At 37.6% G+C, this 21,506-nt stretch overlaps 1 protein-coding gene across 2 annotated transcripts in view; it reads right to left on the reverse strand.

The window, feature by feature from the left end:
• MACC1 (MET transcriptional regulator MACC1) overlaps window positions 1–21,506 on the reverse strand; it is a 57,623-nt gene that overhangs the window by 22,590 nt on the left and 13,527 nt on the right. Inside the window, exon 2 of one of the 2 annotated variants that reach the window (XM_047694088.1) lies at window positions 13,635–13,731. The exons of the other annotated variant lie outside the window; for it this stretch is intronic. The gene's annotated coding sequence lies outside the window, so the exon portion shown is untranslated. The remainder of the gene's footprint in view (window positions 1–13,634; window positions 13,732–21,506) is intronic. 2 annotated transcript variants of the gene reach the window in all.

Consider the following 21,506-nt stretch of genomic DNA (forward strand, 5'->3'; position numbering starts at 1 on the left):
TTGTGCCACTAAAGCCTTGTATATGTATGTTGGAAGAGTTACACATGAATGTTCATTATGTTACACTAACAAAAAACTGGATTACCCAAATTATCCTTTGCCATATGAATGGATAAATAAATTGGTGTTTTAATTCACTGAAGTACCATGCAACTATGAAAACGGATGAACTACAACTAAAAGCATCAGGATATACTAACTGTGAGCATCCCATTGCTGAGATTCAGTCTTCTCTACATGCATGTTTTCTCTTTGTCCCATGACAACCCTGAAAAATAGATATTTTCTGTAAGATTTTACAGAGTACAAAAACAAATCTCAGCAACGGGGCATAACAAACCTACCAGGTCAAACAGCTGGTGAGTGACTGACCCAGACATAATTCCTCATGAATATTATGGCTACTCCATACAGCCCATGACTCAGGATGCTATACACCCCGTCTCAGACTCAAGGTTCCCAACACTACACTCTGAAAGTATGCCACCCTCTAGTTCAAACTGCCAGGCATGCGAAACTTTGACTTCTTGTTCTCCTTGAGGTGTTAACCACACCTCTTTCACCTTTGACTCTAATTCTCATACTCTTCTTTCAAGTCTTTTATATATTTTTAAAAGATTTTATTTTTTATTTGACAGAGAGAGATCACAAGTAGGCAGAGAGGTAGGTAGAGGGGGAGGGAGAAGCAGGCTCCCTGCTGAGCAGAGAGCCCGATGTGGGGCTCAATCCCAGGACTCTGAGATCATGACCTGAGCCGAAGGCAGAGGCTTAACCTACTGAGCCATCCAGTCACCCCTGAAGTTTTGACATTTTATTTCAAAGACATTTATTCCATTTTTAAAAGAAATCAAAAGACTTTTCTGGTATCAAGAAGTAAAGAACAAAATTAAATAAGGAGAGAAGAGGAAAGGAGAAAAAAAAAGAAAAGGAAAGAAGGGAAAACGTTTTTCAAATATAATGGATAAACAAAGGCAAGACTTATCTCACAATGTGGCATACTTAAAAAATTCAAATGGTGTATAGCAATTTTTTCCTCTGATAGGTGAAACTACATGGGAAGGTTGGGTGAAAATCCAAATTGTGCAATATGCTATTTATACTGAAACCTCAGGTTTCCTGGAAGATCTTCAAAATTCTGTGGTTGGTTTTACCAAATATAATGTCCAAAACTAAAGTCCTTGGCACACCACAGGTAGCCAAAGCTTTAGGTTAGAAAATTAAGTACACATCCTTGAGCAAAATTAAGCAAATCAAATTAAAATGAGTAGAAAAACAAGGTTTAAATGAAAAAATATTTTTCAAAATGATAAAAGTATATTTTTTAATGGAAAATCAATTAAGACAGAAAGCTCCCTAAACTCTTCAATCTCTTGGGGGAGGAAAGAGCAAACAGGAACAATTTATATCTAGGATTCCTTTGAGGCTAACAACCCCTGACATAAAAAAAATAGTTACAACCCAGTGAAATGCAGTTAGAAGTCCTCAGCAACATAAGAATCAGGATGACTTATGCAGCTGGGGTCCTGGAGGGTCATAACATTTCAGGAACAAACAGGTGGTTATTAGCTATAATTCTTTGTGGAGTAGCCCTCTTCTCCAGTCACCCAAGCACATCTTCATTGTCCTTTATGCCAGTGGTTCTAAAACTCAATGGTACCATAATCACCTGCAGGATTTGTTCTAAGGTACTTTGCTGGACCCACCCTGTATCTCTGATTCAGAAGGTCTGGGGTTGCACCCAAGATTCTGCATTTCTAACAAAGTGGCCAAGTGATGTGATATTGTGGTTTTGAGTGGGGGGAGAGGGGCACATTTTGAGAACCACATTCTGAAAACCACCATGCTAACTTCTTTCTCTGGTGCGCGTGCATGTGCGCATGCACACTCACACTCACACACACACACACACACACACACAATCTCACAGGACTTCATCCTAAATATGACTTTTTGTCTTTGAATACAGGGAGGAGTATACGGGAAAAGCCTTTGACTGAAAGGACTATGATGGTGACCTATGGAGGGCAGTTTTTGTTTACACAGGTGCAAATAGCACTCTTCAGATTTATCATTTCCCTGTGTTTTCTTACAATTAAGTGTCATACTCACTGGCAATTGCTCTCCCAAAGGGAATTTTTAAAATTTCGTCTAAAGAGGCATGAGTCATTCTTGGCTAGAAGAAATAAGTGGAAAAAGAGCAGTCTACTACTCACTTAATTGGGGACACATTCTTGTCAAACATGTCTCTTACAATACACATATTCTGATTCTACATGAATGACCCATTATTTTTTTCTTAAAAAAAAAACAATAAACAAAGATTTGCTCTTCATTTATTTTACTGTTTAAACTAGGCCTTAAGCAATTAAGAATATTTACCAGCTGTACAACTTAGCAAAAGATTCCAGAAAATTTGGGGGTAGAGCAGGAGAGGAGTGTTTGCAAAAGCTTAGCCAGGGACGCAATAACTTCTAAAATAATTATTTCTTTAAAATGTGTTCCTTTTTGTTGGGTTAAATAGGTAAGTGCCTGAGTAGAGCCCTGCCTGGAGCCCTGCAGTGAGCCCCTGAGCTCAGGGTCTGGCTCTGCACTCAGCTCAGAGTCTGTTTGTCCTTCTCCCACCCCCTCTGTTCCTCCCTGTGTGCTCTCTCTCTCTCAAATAAATTTTTAAAATCTTTAAATAAATAAAGTCTGAGAGGCTCATAAAAGAATACCGTAGTCAGCTGATGACACGCACCTGCTATGATTTTACTTGATGTTGCCATGGTGTGTGTAGTGTTACCGGATGTTATGCTACTGGATCCAGAGAACCTCTGGATGGACGAGTGGAATTTTCTGATTGGTAGTGTACATACCCCTTAAACCAATAATTAAATAGTTTATCATCTCTGGTCATTATGCTCAAAGATTAAAAAAAAAAAAACTGTTAGGGTGATTTTTCCCCAAGGAAAATGGCTTTACAAGATTCTTCAGGGTGGGCAGCAGGGTCCCTTCTACTTTAAGGCATTAGTAATGCACGATAATTTCTATGATGCCTCCAATCTTGGTAACTCAAAATATTCCATCTTGTTAATATTACCACATCAAGATGTTTATCACTTCCTTTATATCTTATTACCCTTCCACCACTGGCAGAATTGAAGTCCAGGAAAATTATGATAATTGTTCAGGCTAACATCATATTAATGAGCACAAATCAGGAACAAAGAAAGAGTTGATTAGAAATTGCTTTACGTTCAGCTTAATGAGGTAGTCAAGGGACCTTCACAGAAGCCTCAGTCTGGAAGGGAAAAAGTAAAGGACTCTAAACAGATACGCAAAAGGAGTATTTCAGTCTTGTAAACTAATAACAAAAATTTGCTGTCATAGTGATATTCATTTTAAGGACAGAGTGTGTGTGTGTGTGTGTGTGTGTGTGTGTGTGCGCGTGTGCATGTGCATGCCTGTGTGCACACACAAACACCCCTTTCCTTGATTTAAAAAGAATTTGAAAATGTTTACAAATACTCAACCAACACAATGTGTTTAAACAACAAGCAAGTGTATATTATTCTTCAGTAAGAAAGTTAAAAAAAAATAACAAGTAAGTCATTAGGGTGATACTTACAGAAAGAGTTGGTAGGAAACCCAAAATAAATAATTTTATTAACATCATGCTTTAAGTTCCATATATTGCTAGCAAAAACCCACAAATCTGGCTCTCCCTTTCTCAAAGAGATCACAGCAAGGAAAACATTGTTAGTTACATGCCTCACAGTGTGATGGTAAAATATAAATAAATCACTTATCAGAAGCACCAGCATCATCAGGACTGCTGGGAACAACACCCTTACCCTGCCATTTACCCTAAGTTCAACACCAGGTCCCTTTCATGGAACTGTTTCTTAATGTGTACTGATGGCATCTTGCCCAAGGGCAATCACGTCAGACTGGATGGAAAGCAGCGGGTCCAGCTAAGCAGCCATCTGCCTCCTGATCCAGATCCAGATACAAGAATACACGTTAGGTTACAAAAAACCAGGATAGGTCATCTGGTCTGGGAAAACCCACCATACTTAGTTTCTTTCAGCTGACTTTGTTTCTACTTCTTAGAGTATATGGAGTTAGATGTTCTAGCTCTTGATGAGGATTAGAGAACAGCACTTCCTCTTAAAGATCCAATCAGCTAAGTTAAAGATGAGAATCACACTCCGGTGAGACAAGTAGCTCAAATGCAGGTCTAAACAGAGGATTCTACCTTTGTAAATGGTGGCTGTGACATGGCCTGAAATGTTCCTCTGAGCACAGTTGCGTTATTGCTCCCCACAAAAGCATATGAGTACTAATCCTCTAAGTCATGGATCAAGGCTTTAGTACTTTCATTGTGGAAAACATTTAAAAAATTTGTTACCAAATGTCCACTGTTGCCATATAATATTCACAGTGATGTGTCTCTCAAGTTTAACTTTAAGTGATGCATGCTCCTAGAAAACCTTCAAAGATAAATTAGCTGTAAAATCTGTCCCTAGTAACTGAACAAGTTTGATTGTTTTATGAGTTCTTGGATACAATTTGGCTATGTAATAGTGACTTTAACCCTTTTTTTTTTCCCTTGCACCCTTCAGTGCAAGAGAAGCTTCCTGGCTTATATTTTTCAAAAGATACAGAGATCAACTACTGATTCAAAAGGGGTGGAGCCAGAGTCGGATTTACAGTGTGGCTAATGAAGCTGAACCTGTAGGGCCCTCGTTTGCACAACCCTCTCCAAGGCCCTGAGCTTAATTCTTTGTTTTCTTGTAAGCTTCATATCATGCAAAACTCCACCACTTTATAGAATATTTGACACCATGAGATCAGTTTTTCACCTACCAGCAGTATTTGTTTGTTTCTTATATGTAAAAGCATATTTGGAAAAGTCCAGAGAATACAGGCTTTGGAATTAGAATTCCCGTGTTGCAGACCCTGGGTATAAATTTGAGAGAGTTACTAAACATTTCTGTGATTTTATTTATCATCTGTAAAGAAGAAGAAGGAATAGGAGAAGGAAGAGGTGGAGGAGGTAGGATAGGAGGAGGAAGAGGTGGAGGAGGATGAGGAGGAGGACGAGGAGGAGGATGAGGAGGAGGACGAGGAGGAGGAAGAGGAGGAGGAGAAGGAGAAGAAGAGGAAGAGGAAGGAGGAGGAGGAGGAGGAGGAGGAGGGGAAGGGAAAGAGGAAAAGGAAGAAGAAGGAGGAGGAGGAAGAGAGGGAGAAGGGGAGGCGGAGAGGGGGACGAGGAGAAGGGGAGGAGGAAGAATAGCAGGTATTACTATGTATTACTTTTATTATTATATACTGAGCCCACAATCTGCACAGTACTGCTTTAATAGTCAAATGGAATACTGTATAAAAAGTGGCACAACCAGCTAACTAACTCCTTTTCTTTTCTTTTCCTCTGATTTCTCCCTCCTGTTATTCCTGAAAAAATAGAAACAATTTCTTCAGCTGGACCCACTCGAGAAGCTTGAATTGCTCTCCCTCAGATGGCTTGAGACTCTGACCTCACTCCCTAAGCGAAAAAAATGACTACTGACCGGTCGAATCTTGGGACTCAATCTCCTTTTCATCACTTCCTATAGAACATTTTAACAGCTATTTGCATTACTCCTACCAAAAAGAGTGCTGGGCTTTTGACAACAGAGGCACTAAGGCACAGTAGAAAGAATACAGGCTTTGACCTTAGACAGATGGGTTTGAAACAAAGCTTAAAAATGAATATAGTAGGGGGTATCTGGGTGGCTCAGTAGGTTAAAGCCTCTGCCTTTGGCTCAGGTCATGGTCCCAGTGTCCTGGGATCGAGCCCCACATCGGGCTCTCTGCTCAGCAGGGAGCTTGCTTCCCCCGCTCTCTCTCTGCCTGCCTGTCTACTTGTGATCTCTGTCTGGCAAATAAATAAATAAAATATTTAAAAAAAATGAATACAGTGGTCTGAGCATCACTTTTTCTCATTGATAGGGTGTAAATATATCTACTTTAAGTAGTTGTAGCAATGGTATATGAATTACATTTCAATAAAACTGTTTTTTTAAAAAGCTTTTGTGCAGATTAAATACCATAAATCTCCAGTTAATACCAATCACTGTTGAAAATGATAATTTTTGATTATTTTATTTTCTCATATCTGTGTCAGTTCTGTTGGTTTTAACAAGAGTAAGAGTGGTTACTAACAAAGATACTTAAGGAATACTGGAAAAGAGAAAGAAGGAAAGGCACTGTGGAAGTTTCATTGCCATTTTAACTTAACTGAATATTCAACCTGATAATGCTCTTTTCACCTCTTTAAAGAGCATAACTGAAAAAATACTGAATTTTTTCCCAACCAGAGTTTGTCAATCCCTTTTCAACAAAAATTAACGTTTTTCAGCCAATACCTGCCCCCTGTTAGTGGGTAGAACCAATTATAAGATTCCCAATATTCTTTGCCAAGAGAAAAACACCCTCTGACAAATATTTTGTATACACCCACAGTCTTTCTTGGTTTGAACTTAGAACACTGGCATGAATCATCATATATATCATCCAACAAGTCCACCTTCTTGACAGAAAGAAAATATCAATGTTCCGTGGCTGTTAAATGAGAACAGAGTGTTCATGATAATTGCTGTGAGGAGCACATGGATGAAGTTTGGTAGAACTGGTAAGATTTTTTAAAAAGAACACTCATTATGCCACATCAGCCTATGCGTAAAGCAAGAGTTTCCCCTAAGTTCTCCACAATTTATCATGTCTAATTTTTAATGTTTCAGGGACTCACCATGTTTTTATTTGTCAATTTTGTAAACTGAGAATAGGGTGTAAAGTATGAAATGTTTATCAAAGTACAAACTTGAAAAATACTAACATATGTACCTATGTGAATATACATTTTCAAATAGATGGATGAATGGGTAGATAGATAGGTGGATAGTTTTAGCGATATATATGAAAACTATATACAATTTATATATACATATATAATACATATATATAATTCAGTCAAATGAAATATTTTTGTTACTAATAATGCTTCAATATTCTCTGAATGCTGGGAAACTAGAGGATTATTTCCTTTCTGGGAGACAGTTAAATCTTCAAAATTTCACTTATTTGCAGATAGTATCAAGTAGTGATAGAGTGTACAAGAACTCTGAAGAAAGAAGTTAAAAGAAACCCAAATTTTCTTATATAAGAATGGGAACCAACAGAAATGATCAATTTTAATATTTTAAACTCTGTTTTATTATTCCATTTTCAGGTATTATACTAATGGAAACAGCAAATTAAACACAAAGGAAATCATCGAGAATGGAGTGAATGGAATTATCCATCACTGTCCTTTTTATTTCATTAAATCAGCCTGAAAAATTGAACCTATTCTCTTAGCAGCCCAAATGGACTGCAAACTTTTCCAAGAACAAGTCCTCTCTCTTCCTCCCCAATGCCTCCTTCTTTAAAAGCAAGGGTAATACTCAGGCTTAAGAGTTGTGTTTCTCTCTGCTAAGACCCTTACTGCTTTGTAGGAGAAGTGGGCTCCTCAGATACAGATGGGGAAAATGGCAGGAGGCTCAGAGTTGTGCCCACAGCACCACTTGGTGCCAGGTCAGGGTCCTCCTAGATGGTTGTTCTGGAGCTTTGTCCTGGTCGGCATCCTGCCCATTTGCCCTAACCAGGTTAGTGTAAAATGGTGGTTCTCAATGGTTCCTCTGCATCAAAGTCAACTTCAGAGCTTTAAAAAAAATATGTAGATGCCCAATATCTACCCCAAGATCCTGGGATGGGGCCAAGGTATCATTATTTTGAGAAAAAGCTCTCAAGAGATTCTGATGTACAATAAAGATTGAGAGCCACTAAATCATAAATTGTGAGGTGATAAAAATGTATTTGTTTCATTTTTTTTTGTTAGGCAAACATATTACTGGACATAATAAAATATATGGCAGCCTAAGATGCCCACCCCTACAAGGCAACCCTTCCAGGGCCAAAACACATATTAAGACATTGTACTAGACATGGGGTATCAGAATGATAAAGGAAAACTGTAGGACTCTCTCTTCCCTGTGAGTGGCATGGCCTTTTGCCTAGGAACTGTATCTAAGACTAGTTCTACTCTAAATTAGGGACAAAGCCTCTCTCCTTCACATTGCTTTGCTGGGGTTCAGGTTTCCCTGTCTTTTCATAGAATTGTAAGATCTAGATGGAGGTACTTCTGGATACTAAGAAAACGTAAAAGCTGGCTTTTAGCACAAGTCTTGGTTCTACCTGTAGCTCAGGAAGACAAAGTTGGCTTGTGCTCCAGGTGGCATTTTCCAGTGCTCACTGGCTCTCTCTCTCTCTCACCCATATGTATATCCCCAAAAATATCTCTCTGGTTAACATTTTCCCAGTAAAACCTCTTAGTTATTAATACATAATACATTTACAGAAATATGAATCTCTCATTACAATATTTTGGCCAACTCTCTTTCTAGGGGAAAAAAACATTTATTTCCCCTAAACTCAAAGGAACATTTTTAGCCAAACAATTTCAAGAAAGCATAAAGTTTCATTTCAGATGAAACCAATAGAACACTGGAACCATAGTAGCCATTTCAAAATCAAGATGGTATAAAGGACAGGTGAATTTTGCAGCTACTAGCACTAAGCAATATTGAGTTTTTAAATTTTTTTGTTTTTATATGACTACCTTAACTGTGTGGTATTTAACATACACATGTATTTTACTATTTTTTGTTACATTTTTAGGAAAAGGGTTGAGGGTTTAGAGTGATATATAATGCATTATCACTTTCCTCATTTAAAAAGTTAGAAATATAGAACCAGAATGTCTGAAATCCTTTTGTGTCTATTAGGTGACATTTTAAACTATATTGTTCAAGTATACTCTATGCTTATAATTATTTTACAATTGTGTAATTTATACATTTCTTCTGGAGATGTGATTAAATTTCCAACCATAATTTTGAAGGTGTTAAATTTATTGTAATTCAGTTTTTGCTTGATAAGTTTCAAGGTTTTGTTGTTAAACTCATATAAGTACGCAAAGGCTATGATTTCTTAATGGATTTTCTCTTTATTTTCCTCTAGTGTTTCTACTTATCCCTGTAAATGCTTTCTGACCTAAATTCATTTAATGTGATATTAATATTGCCATACCAGCTCTTTTCATTATTGTATTTTATAATTTTAAGACATTTTTTACACGGTTTAATATCTCTAGAAATCAAGATGCATATGCAATTGATACTAGATTTTAATTGGCTTTGTTTTTTTCTATGGTATTATATAAAATAAGAGTGTGTATTAAAATGGATGGTATCATAAATTCAAAGAACTACAGTAATTACCTGGAATATCTTTTACAACCTCCTTATTTCAACCCCTCTAGCTGATTATTAGGTATGCCACTATAAACAGCAAATAGCTGGATTTTTAAAAATGTGTATTTTTTATTAACCTCTGTCTTTAAGTAGTTGAATGCTATCCTTCTATAGTCACTTAAAAACTCTCAACTTCTACTCATTTCTACTATCTTATATTGTGTTTTACTTATTTGCTTCTATTTTTCTCTTCCTTCTCTTGGAATTACAATATTCCCTTCTTTTTCCTATTCCACATTTCTAAACACATATCAATTTTCTCTTCAACCTCCCAGTAAGACCATAAAGGATAAATAGTATGGTCCTCTCTAAAAAGTAGAAAAACTGAATCTGAATCACCAAGACATTGATATTTGTACAGAGGCCTACAATTTGTTGTTATAATAAATGAACTAATAAGAGACAAATGTTTTTAAAATTCTATCAATATCCTAGCCACTTATCTCTTGTAAACTTTTTAAAGACTATGTTAAAACATTTATTTCTCCAGCATATATCTTTTGGTATTTGAACAATAGCCAAAATAAGCATTTCAATTAAATCCACACAGAGAGACATAAACTAAAATGAAAATGACATGTAATCATGGAAATGAGGCAAGATATAAGGAAGAGTCTTAAAACTGATTCGTATGTCCAAGCTAAAAATGACATGGCACTTATACGGAAGGGAACAGAAACATTCCTTTCAACAGATTTTAACCATGAATAAAAATGAGAGAGAAAATTAATACTGCTGAATTACCAAAGGAAGAGGATGAAAACAGAGGGCAAAGTGAGAAAAATTAACTTCTTCTAAAAAATATTTTATTTATTTATTTGACAGAGAGAAACACAGCGAGAGAGGGAACATAAGCAGGGGGAGAGGGAGAGGGAGAAGCAGGCTTCCTGCTGAGCAGGGAGCCCGATGTGGGGCTCTATCCCAGGACCGTGGGATCACGGCCCAAGCCAAAGGGAGACACTTAACCAACTGAACCACCCAGGCGCCCCAGAGAAACTCACATTTAATGTTCTTAAATCATTACGAATAAAATACGGTAATAGAAAATAAAGACACTGAAAATGAGGCAAATCTGACAGAAATAGGAAAAAGACTATCTAATGGAGATTAACTTAAATTTGCAGTAACGGCTAGCACTCACTGGGTATCCTCTGTGCGGGCAGTGTTCGAAGTCCTTTGCATCTGTTGTGTCTTCTAACCCTCACAGCAGGGCTAGGGGCATATTATTGTCTCCTTTTGGCAGGTGGGGAAACTCAGATACATAGAGATGAATTCACTTATCCAACATCACACTGTAGAAAGTAAAGGGGACAGGAGCCAAAGCCTGAGAATCTGCTTCAGGGTCCACACTCCCAATGACTACATGCAGAGTCATTCCGTGGGCAATATCCCTGAAGACTGGAATGCAGAAGGCCTGGAGTAGGGAACTTCTGAGTCAACAACTACAAGAATTACCCTCCTGTGGCCAGTGCTCCTACTGCATTCACACTGGGGTCCCAGTGCAGGAAAGCCTTGCCTATGGGCTCTTGGGGTTGTTTTCCTTCCTTACTTCCTCACTGTTACCTCTCCTTGTCATGTAAAAGCATCTTTGATCCTTATAAGCTCAAAGGAACTTGCTAACTGGAAAGTTAATTTTCACTTTTGCAATATAAGGAAGATGAAGCATTTACCAAGGGCATTCTAAATGATTCTGGAAACACTCACCAGAAAAAAAGTACTAGCCCAAAAATATAAAATAAATTAATTAGTTTAAATAAATTATTATTTTAATCAGCAATGTGTGGATTTATGGCTGTGGTCGGAATGGAACACCATAAAAATGTAGGATCACATAGAAAAGTGGGTAAAATAATAAAATAAATATAGGAGCCAGAAATACTGAAAATATAAGATCAGTCTGGTATACTTAAATCCAGTGGGAGAGTTATTAAAATACGATGTGGAAACTTTCAGAAGATTCACATAAAACAAAAATATCTAAGGATTGATTTGAGGAATCTGGATTATTTTGTTTGAAGAAAGGAAATGAATTTATAAATATTCCTAAGGGAATCTAAATAATAATATATTAATTATACATAATGATATTCATCACTACACAATTTCAATGCCAAAGTAAATTAATATAAATATTATATTAATATTATATATAAGTATATATAATATAAATAATATAAATATTATATTAATATAAATATCTTATAGACAAAATTGAATAAATTATGAAACATTGCCTCACTGGAATATTATGCAGTTGTGAAAGAAAATCTTGATAAGTCTGTAAGAGCATAAAATATGTTTATGAGATTATAGTAAGATGGAAAAGCTTAAAATGTGGTCCAAAATCAAATGCATAGAACTATCATAATCATGTTTTATAAAATCAGAGGAAGGGAAACAAGACTGGAACAACACATCCACAAGTACTACCAGGACACGTGTGTAAGTGGTAAGAATCTCAATACTGATTTTTGTTTTCCTTTTGTCTATTTTTCTAATGTTTAATGAGATATAATCTCTTACTGTGAAAATATTTTTACCTGAAGTGGGTCACGGTAATTAAATTAAAAATTTTTTTAAGATTTTATTTATTTATTTGACAGAGATCCACAAGTAGGCAGAGAGGCAGGCAGAGAGAGAGGAAGGGAAGCAGGTTCCCAGCTGAGCAGAGAGCCCAACTCAGGGCTCCATCCCAGGACCCTGAGATCATGACCTGAGCCGAAGGCAGAGGCTTTACCCACTGAGCACCCAGGCACCCCTCGTAGTTTGTTTCTAAAGAGGGACACATTTAGGGTAAAACAGGATAAAGCAGAAACCACAAGCAGTTTCTTAACTGTGTTAAGAAACACAGTTTCTTAAAACTGTGATAAATTCTAACTTAAATTAGTATTTCATGGCAATCCCTTGATTCCAATAACCCTTTCACCTTATAGGACCAGCAACCTATTGATCTTACTACCTTCTCGCTGCCTCCCCTCCAGCTGCTTCCTTCACAAACCAGTCTTTGTATTTCAAAGTGACTTAATAATAAAATAAGGACATCTAAGACATAGAATAGTTGTAAATAGGCAGTAGTTCAAAGGTAGAAAGATAAATATTCAGTTAACTATAGGACCAGGCTTAAAACGGTAAAAAAAAAAAAAATAAAAAAAATAAGGACCACTTTACATGTTTATTCAAATGTATGTATACCAGACATTTTTTTTTTTTTTTAAGATCTTTATTTTGACAGACAGAGATCACAAGTAGGCAGAGAGGCAGGCAGAGAGAGAGGAAGGGAAGCAGGCTCCTCGCTGAGAGAGCCCGATGCGGGGTTCGATCCAAAGACCCCAGGGATCATGACCTGAGCCGAAGGCAGAGGCTTTAACCCACTGAACCACCCAGGCGCCCCTATACCAGACTATTTTGCTGAATACCAAAGATGACTACAATTATGCCAAATTAAATTTTAAATTTTAAACAGTTTTCTTCTTACCTTCCTTTATTCAAAACATTTCAATCCTACCATTTTAATTATTATTTAGCACTTGTATAATATTTGAAGCCACAAATTAATTAATAAACTAACAAAGCACTGATATATTATTATTGGATCCTGACAATAAATAAAAAAATTTTTGCTCAATTCAAATTTTGCAGAACAAAGAAGATGAGAGTCAAGGCATTAATAAACATTACTCTGTCGATTCTTTTGTTCAAAAAGGAATTAGCAGTGCCTTTTTCCATTCCCACAGAATGCACAGACTAAATTCTAAAGCATGAAAATCCTGGAGCAGTTCATTTCTTCAAATGGCAACAAAGCCAAAATCTGTTAGTTTTTGTTAAACTACAAAAAAAGGGGTGTGAGTTTTTTATTGCAAGCTTTTTTTCTAATAACCCACTTTTTCATTTTTGAGAGACTGTCTGTGAACTGGTAATGATGGACTGATCAACGGACATCTTCCTGTGATTTCTGCTGTTAGAAATTCAATTTGACACTGACAAGAAAAACGAGTGTTGCTCCCAATAATGTTTGCTTTCTGTTTTGTGAAAATACAGTCTTCCCTTGCAAAACACTATGGGACCTGGGACACAAAGTCTATAAACAAGGGAAGCTATTAAAAACTCAGAAAACAGGGGCCTGCTTCCCTCTCTCTCTCTCTCTGCCTGCCTCTCCATCTACTTGTGATCTCTCTCTGTCAAATAAATAAATAAAATCTTAAAAAAAAAAAAAAAAACTCAGAAAACAAAGCTCCAGGATTTCATGAATGACTTGCTCACCTTTCTGTCATGCCAGCTGCACTGATCTAAACATTCTTCCTTGGACATTTTATCCATGTCTACAAAAGACTAGCAGTAACACAGCACATACAGGGTCCTGTAAGGAAAACAGAAACCAGATAAGCTCCTTTATACCTCAGCTGGAGTTAAGGAAGCTGGTTCAAGGTGTATTACACAGCGGTCTGAAAACACAGCTGGGGCCTGGATATTAGCGTGGGCACTGCTGTGGATGTACCACTCACCTAAGCCAAGGCTTCCAACGGTCTATGCTTGTGGAGACTGGGATAGCCAAGAGGAGCACCAATTGGCAGATGCTATGATATCTGAGATGGCATTGGTCATTTAACCAAGGAAAAAATTCTGTATAATGGGTAACTAGAATGGCCAGAAGATGCTGGAGTCCATAGTCTTGTGCTGCTGAGGTTAGAGACCCAAAAGCTCATTGCAAATATCTGTGACTCTGTATTAACCTTAGTGATCTGCGTGACTAATAGAATGCAGAAGGAACTGGGATTGCTGGGATTGCCAAGTCTAGATTATAACACACCTTGCATCTACTGCCCAGGTCTCTTTGAAAACTTACTCTGGAAAAAAAGAAGAAAGAACAAAAGAAAGAAAGAAAGAACAGAAGGAAGGAAGGAAGGAAGGAAGGAAGAGAGGAAGAAAACTTACTCTGGGTGAAACCAGCTGCCATGTAAGGAATCCAGCTGCCCCGAGGCCACCTTGCTGGAGATATACATGTGGGTACTCTTGTCGACAGTTGAGCTCCAGCTGAGCCCCAACTCCTAGTCAGCCCCTACAAGGTGCCAAGCATGAATGTGAAGCCACCTTGAACCCTCCAGACCAGCTCATCTGCAAGCCAAGAACTACAGTTCATGCCATGATGAGCAGAAAACCACTCAGCTGATCCCTACACCTAAATCTTTCAGCTATCAAATTGTGAAATATAATAAAATGCTTATTTTGAGCCACTAAGTTTTGGGATAATTTGTTATGTAGCAAGAGATAATGGGCTGTGGTCTTTAAAATAAGGAAAGAAATGCACACTAAAGCAAATTATCCATATTAAAGGTACCCGAGTTATGCTAGCTAATGTAATTAAATCACAAAATGCAGTATTCAGGAATGAGGTGTTCTTATAGCTTAATGATGGATTTAAAAATTAATACAATATTTCAAGGAAAATATTTGACAATATGGAGTTGATACAAGTTGAGCTTATGGTCCCTTACTGTGATGAGTCCTTTCAAGGCACTGGGAGGGCCTCTAAAAATTTATGTTTGTAATTTGTATTCTTTTTCTCAAAGGGTCCCCTTCCCATGTTGTATAAATTTCAGGCCCCACAAAACAGAGTCTGTCCCTGGGGAGTGCACATTAATAATCCTAAAACTTTTTTAGCCCTTCTCAGTAATTTACATTTTCCCCAAGAAAATAATTCAAGAAAAAGAGGACAGCTAAGCTTATAAGATTCTTTATCAGAGCATTATATGTATTAGAAAAATAAACTGAAAATAACCCAAATGCTCTATAACAGATGAATAATTGAATAAATTACAAACTATCAACTTAGGGCACAAGGTCATCTTTTTAAAAAGTACTCACAAAATCTCTAATAACATGAGAAATTGTTTATAGTATGGCTAAGTGAAAAAGCTAATTTGGAAAGTTTATATAAACTATGATCTCAAGTATAAAAATGTATATATTACAGATTAAAACTGAAAAGAAATTTAGAGAAGTGAGAATGGTTACGTTGATATGATGGTCATGAGATGCAACTCTGCCTTTAATTCTTTTTATTCACATTTGTTTTTCTAAGTCACATCCCATTATGGTCAGTGTAAGTGATGCAAGCTCTCTCAGAAATCAGCGTCTGAGGTTTTATAAGAGGGATCCTGTAAAAGCTGTGGCTAAACTCAGGGAATTGCTGTAATGCCTAAAACTCAGGAAAGCCAACCGACCAGGCTGTAGAAGGCCACTTCTCTTATGTTTGCAAAATGTGATGTGGGAAAATAAATTTGTCATTAGGAAGGTAAACTCAGACTCTTGGGGAAGTTTGTCTTCTTTCTCTTCCTCTTTCGCCTCATGAATGACAAAGTAAAACCGTTCGAAGCCAAAAATCGAAAAGCCAACACTGTAGCCATCTCCATATCTGCCATCTTTACACAAAGAGAAATGAACCCACACACGCACGCACATACACACACATACACGAAGCTTCATTTAGACATACTGAAACAAAATATTAGCTATTATAATAATTTTTTTGGATATTGTGACATGGTGGCCAGAAATCTCAAGGTCTGGAGGCTAGTTCTGGGTTTGTGGCCAGCCCGGTATAACTCAGTGACATCTTGCTGGCTGAGAGCCTCAGATGCCCATCTGTAAAATGGAGGGATCGTCAAGACATGATCGCCAAGATCCAGTCTGTTGTCACCACCATCCAACTATGTTCATAAATGAAATGGGGTACATTTAAAAAGCAGGGAATTTGTGAAGCCATACTGGTCAGTGGGTTTTATCTCTTTGTTATATCGTACTTCAAAATACTAAAATTTCAAATGACAAAATTTTGGCCACTAGAAAAGAACTGAAAGGAAAGCCAGATTCTGACACAGTTCACTGGTGACAGAGGCAGGGGACCCAGTTTTCCTTCTCCTCCAAAACAATGTAACCAAGTGATGACCGCTGTCCCCCACCCCGTCCTTTCCTTTTGATTTTCATTAGAGTAACACAGGGAAAGACATTATAAACTGACCCCATGGCAGAGGTAAAAAGGGCCTCTTTTCTTTTTTTTTTAAAGATTTTATTTATTTATTTGACAGAGAGAGATCACAAGTAGACAGAGAGGCAGGCAGAGAGAGAGAGAGAGAGAGAGAGGGAAGCAGGCTCCCTGCTGAGCAGAGAGCCCGACTCGGGACTCAATCCCAGGACCCTGAGATCATGACCTGAGCCGAAGGCAGAGGCTTAACCCACTGAGCCACCCAGGCGCCCCTAAAAAGGGCCTCTAAGTAGGTCTCTCTCTTTTCACTGTGCCTCACTTGGGTGCTGGCCGAAAGCCAACTCAGCCCTCAGGGCTCTTATCGCAGAGGTTCTGTAGGCAACTAGGAAGGCAAGAACATGCCAGGCGCTTCACTTCCACCCAAAATATCATTTTGCTGCATTCAAGAGCAAGAAGGAAAGCCTCCCTTTCAGGTATGTCCCCACAATGTGAATTTAAACTCGCCTACCACATCTTTCCATGAAAAGCCACTCTAGTACTAAAAAGGGACATGCAAACCATTTACAACACACAGTTCTTCTACTCTTAACTCTAAATCAGTTTGAATCACAAGACAGCATTAAAGTAAAGTGTATTACTCCAGCCTCCTATCAAAATGGCTTTTACAGAGTGATGGCTCAGCACTACTTTCTTGGTTTTAACTCATGGCACAGATGAGATGTGACACACATGAAATTTCTACATATTTTTGTAAAACTGTAATCAGGGAATTTGCCCATTGTGTTATCATATAAGCCCTGTATGGATAATTATTCTCAGAGTTTAGGGAAAGGAAAAGTTTCTTCCTCCTAGTCTTAAAGTTTTCTTTTATTAAAAGACTAGTGTCACCTCATGCTTTGGGTTTTACTTTGGCTACTAAGGAAGCTTAGGCTAGGTTTTTGTGCATTTGCAGTAAGATCCCTGTATTTCCACTTTTGGCTTGTTTGTTTAATATAAGTTATCTCCTCCCCCAGCCCGAACCAACTATATCCTGTCATTATTATTCTGTGAGACTTAGCTTCTCTTGTTAATGGTTTTCAATTTTATTGTGTGTATATTATGATTGGATACTTCAGGTCATATCGGGGAAAGGTAATATATAAATATATAACAGCATGTGTTGAAATATGTATACATACATCTGTTGTATGCAATATATATTATCATTGATTGTCACAGAAAACATATATTTAGAACTAGAAAGACCTTAGCAATAATTTAATTGAATGGTTTCTAACATCATTCTCTCATGTATTCAGGAAATATGTCCAGAACTTAAAGAAATACAGTTATAAAATAAATAAACAACAAAAAATTTCATCTGGTTGAAAGTTAGGGGGATAAAAAGCTCACTACCTTCACCTTGCTACCACCCTGTCCACTGCAATGAGGGGCTCTGGAGTCACTCCACAGAACTCATATTTTCCATGATACATATTTAAATACTACTGACCAACTTCAGTTGTCTTCTTCTATAAATTCAGAAATTAAGACACTGAAGTTATGAGTTATCTAAAAACACTTACCTAGTTGGTGATTAGGTCAATATCCGATCGCAGGTGCCCTGATTTCCAGATGTTTATTTTTTTCAGAACAGAAAGCTAACTCCCAATATTGTTTTAATATTAAAATTGTGGTGCTTGAAAAGAGTCCCGTAAATTAGGATTTGGTTAAAAAGTAAAGAAAGTCTGAGATCATCTTAAACTCAATGAGGCAGCAAACACTATTTTCTTTCTTCCTCCTCCCAGGCCTATCCAGCAGGAGCTGCTCTCTCTTCTTCTCAGATTTGCTTTCAACTGGTTCTGCCATTTGCCTAGTCCCTATGCAAACCCATTAGAGCTAAAGTTTTTGGCCCTCTGAGTAAAGAATCATGTGGTCTTGCCTTTTTTGTATATTAAATAAGCATAGCTACTAGAAAGATTCTGTGGAATCTTAACGACAACTTGTTTTCCTTTCTTGGGCATTTTTAAAGTTGGCCTGACTTTGATTTTTTAAGATTATACATATCACATTCTTTTTTCCATTTAGAAAAGCCTGCACATGTTCCTGTGTAGGTGCCATCAATAAACTGGAGAATAAATTAACTTGAAAGCATGGTTTATTTTCAAATGTCTCCAGATGAAAACCAAGAGAGTAGAACGTAACTGCATTATGCACAATGGCTTCAGACAAAGGTCTGGATAGACCGTGGAAAGTTTAAAAAGCCATATTTGAGCTGCAGAATTCAAAATCATGGTTCTTTACACTCAATTTAAGGTGAAGCAGAAAACTTTCAAATTTTGATCATCTAATAGTAGACTTAACATCATGACTTTTAGAAGAAATGTTTTTACCGTTTTTCATTTTTAGTCCTTAAAATATACAAGCTTATTTTTTCACTAGAATATATACACAATTTCATTTATGGAAAGATTTATTTAATAAAAACCATTTGGGGGCACATGGGTGGCTCATTGGTTAAGTGTCTGCCTTCTGCTCAGGTCATGATCTCGGGGTCCACCAAGCTGGGCTCCCTGCTCAGGGGGTGGGTCTGCTTCTCCCTCTCCTCTGCCCATCCTCCCTTGCTTGTGATTTCTCTCTCAAATAAATAAATGAAATCTTAAAGCACACACACACACACACACACACACACACACACACAACCATTTCAACGTAAACCATTTCAAGGACGATAAGAAGAAAACACCACTCTCTAGTGGTGAAACCTTGAAACAGCGAAGTCCTGAGGGCAGACCATCTTTCTGTGGGTCTGACAGGCACTGCCTCATCCAGGTAAAGGGTCTGAAGTTTGGTTATTAGCAAAGAAACCTCAAAAAGATTACAACATCTGGAGGTTCCTGAGGCATCAGATACCTGGGGCCTGGAAGAGTATGGTGGGAAGAGAAGCAAACCACTGACAAAAAGATATTGATCAAAGCAATGTCTGATCTCCTTTCATGAGGACTGGGAAAAACCTGGCAGTAATTAAACTAGTGCCTAAGTAAAGTCCCAGGGACTTTTCTGAATCAGAATTTGCCATTGAATCCAAATGTAGCATGGGAGATCAAGAGGGATAACGAGCCAAGAGAATCATGCTATTTCAGGATGTAAACAATGAACAAAGCAAGACTGCCAAAGACTTGAGTTTAATGGATGTTGGTCTCCTAGTGGGCATGAGAGGATGAAAGGGGATCAATTGGCCAAAGTAAACACTGAAGGCTTGCCCAGACGAGTAAACATTCTGTCCAGGCTCCACCCTTTGATTATTCAATCATGTCTTGATAATCTCCTGAAGTCTGCCCCTGGTCTTAGCCTCCATCCTGGAGTTCTCCATTCAAATTTCAGCCTCATTTTTACTCTTCAGTTTTTCTCTAATGAAGCAAGATTTTTATGAGCCCTACCAATTTGTAAGTCAGATCACATATATATTATCCAATTAATCAGCAGAATCAATCCCATATACTTCAAGCAGCCCTGATACAGAACAAATCTTTCAAATGAGAGGCAGAATAGACTAACAAGTAATAACTGGCATGACAACAAATAGTTCATGAAAAAGAGAGATCTACAGATGACTCTTAGGAAATTCTTTGCCCATAAAAGTATGATGATGAGACTATGCAGAACGAGTCTTTTCTAAATGATTAAACATTACAAACTACCTTTAAAAATGCAAAGCCCTCCATAAATACTAGATCCTATATGAGCTATTATTCTGTTGGCAATAAAAAAAAGAAGGATGATAATAATAGTAATTTGAATTTATGGAAGGCCTGTCATCTCACTTGTCCTTTTGAATGCCAGCTTATTAATCCTCAAAGCTATCTTAGGAGAAAAGTAGCCAATGTTATTAGCTCTTTTTGCAGATAAGAAATTGAGACACAGACAGATTATGTGGCTTATAAAGGCTTGGACAAGGAAGCTGAGGGTAGAAGGAAAATTCCTTAGCTACAAAGGTGGGAATGTGGTCCATAGATAAAGAGTTGGCAGGTTTGATCTCCTCCTGTCCAGACATACCAGAAAGTAGGCACCATCCCAAACAAAGCTATCTGAGGCGAAAGGAGATTACACAGAGAAGGGACCTGAGAGTGTGCGGTGGAGTGCCGGAGGCAGCAGTTCAACGCAGGAGAAACTGGTGCACTACACAGGTGGAGGGTTTGGCTTGCCTTGCTCAGCACAGGGACATGTCGGCATCGTCTTGGCCTGAAGCCAGTCTCCTGCTCTAACACCACCCTTCCCTTCCACATCTTCCATCAACTCTAGGGAGATCATTACATAACCATCAGGAAGCAATCACTTCAAAGCCATGCCTGAAATAAGGATTAGAATAAGGGAATAAGTCCCATTACTCAAATTAAATAGGAAGCACACAGGGACGACAGAGTGCTTATTAACATGAGAATTTAACACCAAAATGAATGAAGAGGAAATCACAGAGGTGAGTCAAGAATACATAAAGTGCCATCAAAAATAATACTGCAGAATCTACTTTCAATCCTACCTCCTTCTTTTAGTTAAAAAAGGAAAAAAGACTATTTTATTTAAAAATCAATAATTATTTTTATTTGAAAATAATTTTTTTTAATTAAGCTATAATGTATTATTTGTTTCAGGGATACAGGTCTGTGAATCACCAGTCTTACACAATTCACAGCACTCACCATAGGACACACCCTCCCCGATGTTCATTCCTAAGCCATCCCACCCCTCTCACCCTCCCCATAAATTTAAAATAAATAAACTAAATGTTCTGTAAAATGAGTCAATAAGAAAGTTGTGAATTATACATATCTTCATAAAGGAAAAAGCCTTATGAGCAGGATTTTAAAACAGTTGTGATTTAGCCACATCCTGTATAACTATTAGCAACAAGAGACTAAAGGAAAATATGTGGCTATCCCATTTTTCATACACACGCACACACACACATGCATATACACGTATATACCTGTTTAAAAGATTACCAGAAATGGACAGCTACAGAGAAGCATAAAAATACCTCTCCACTAACAAACAGTACTAAGTTATATTGCAAAATAATAACAAAAACTGAAGAAAAACACCATGACATTCAAGAAGAAAACAAGTTACTGAGAGACCTCTGTTATCAACATTCTCAACCAACTTACTGA

The sequence above is a fragment of the Lutra lutra genome, chromosome 11 (assembly GCF_902655055.1).
Source record: "Lutra lutra chromosome 11, mLutLut1.2, whole genome shotgun sequence".
Taxonomy (NCBI): domain Eukaryota; kingdom Metazoa; phylum Chordata; class Mammalia; order Carnivora; family Mustelidae; genus Lutra; species Lutra lutra.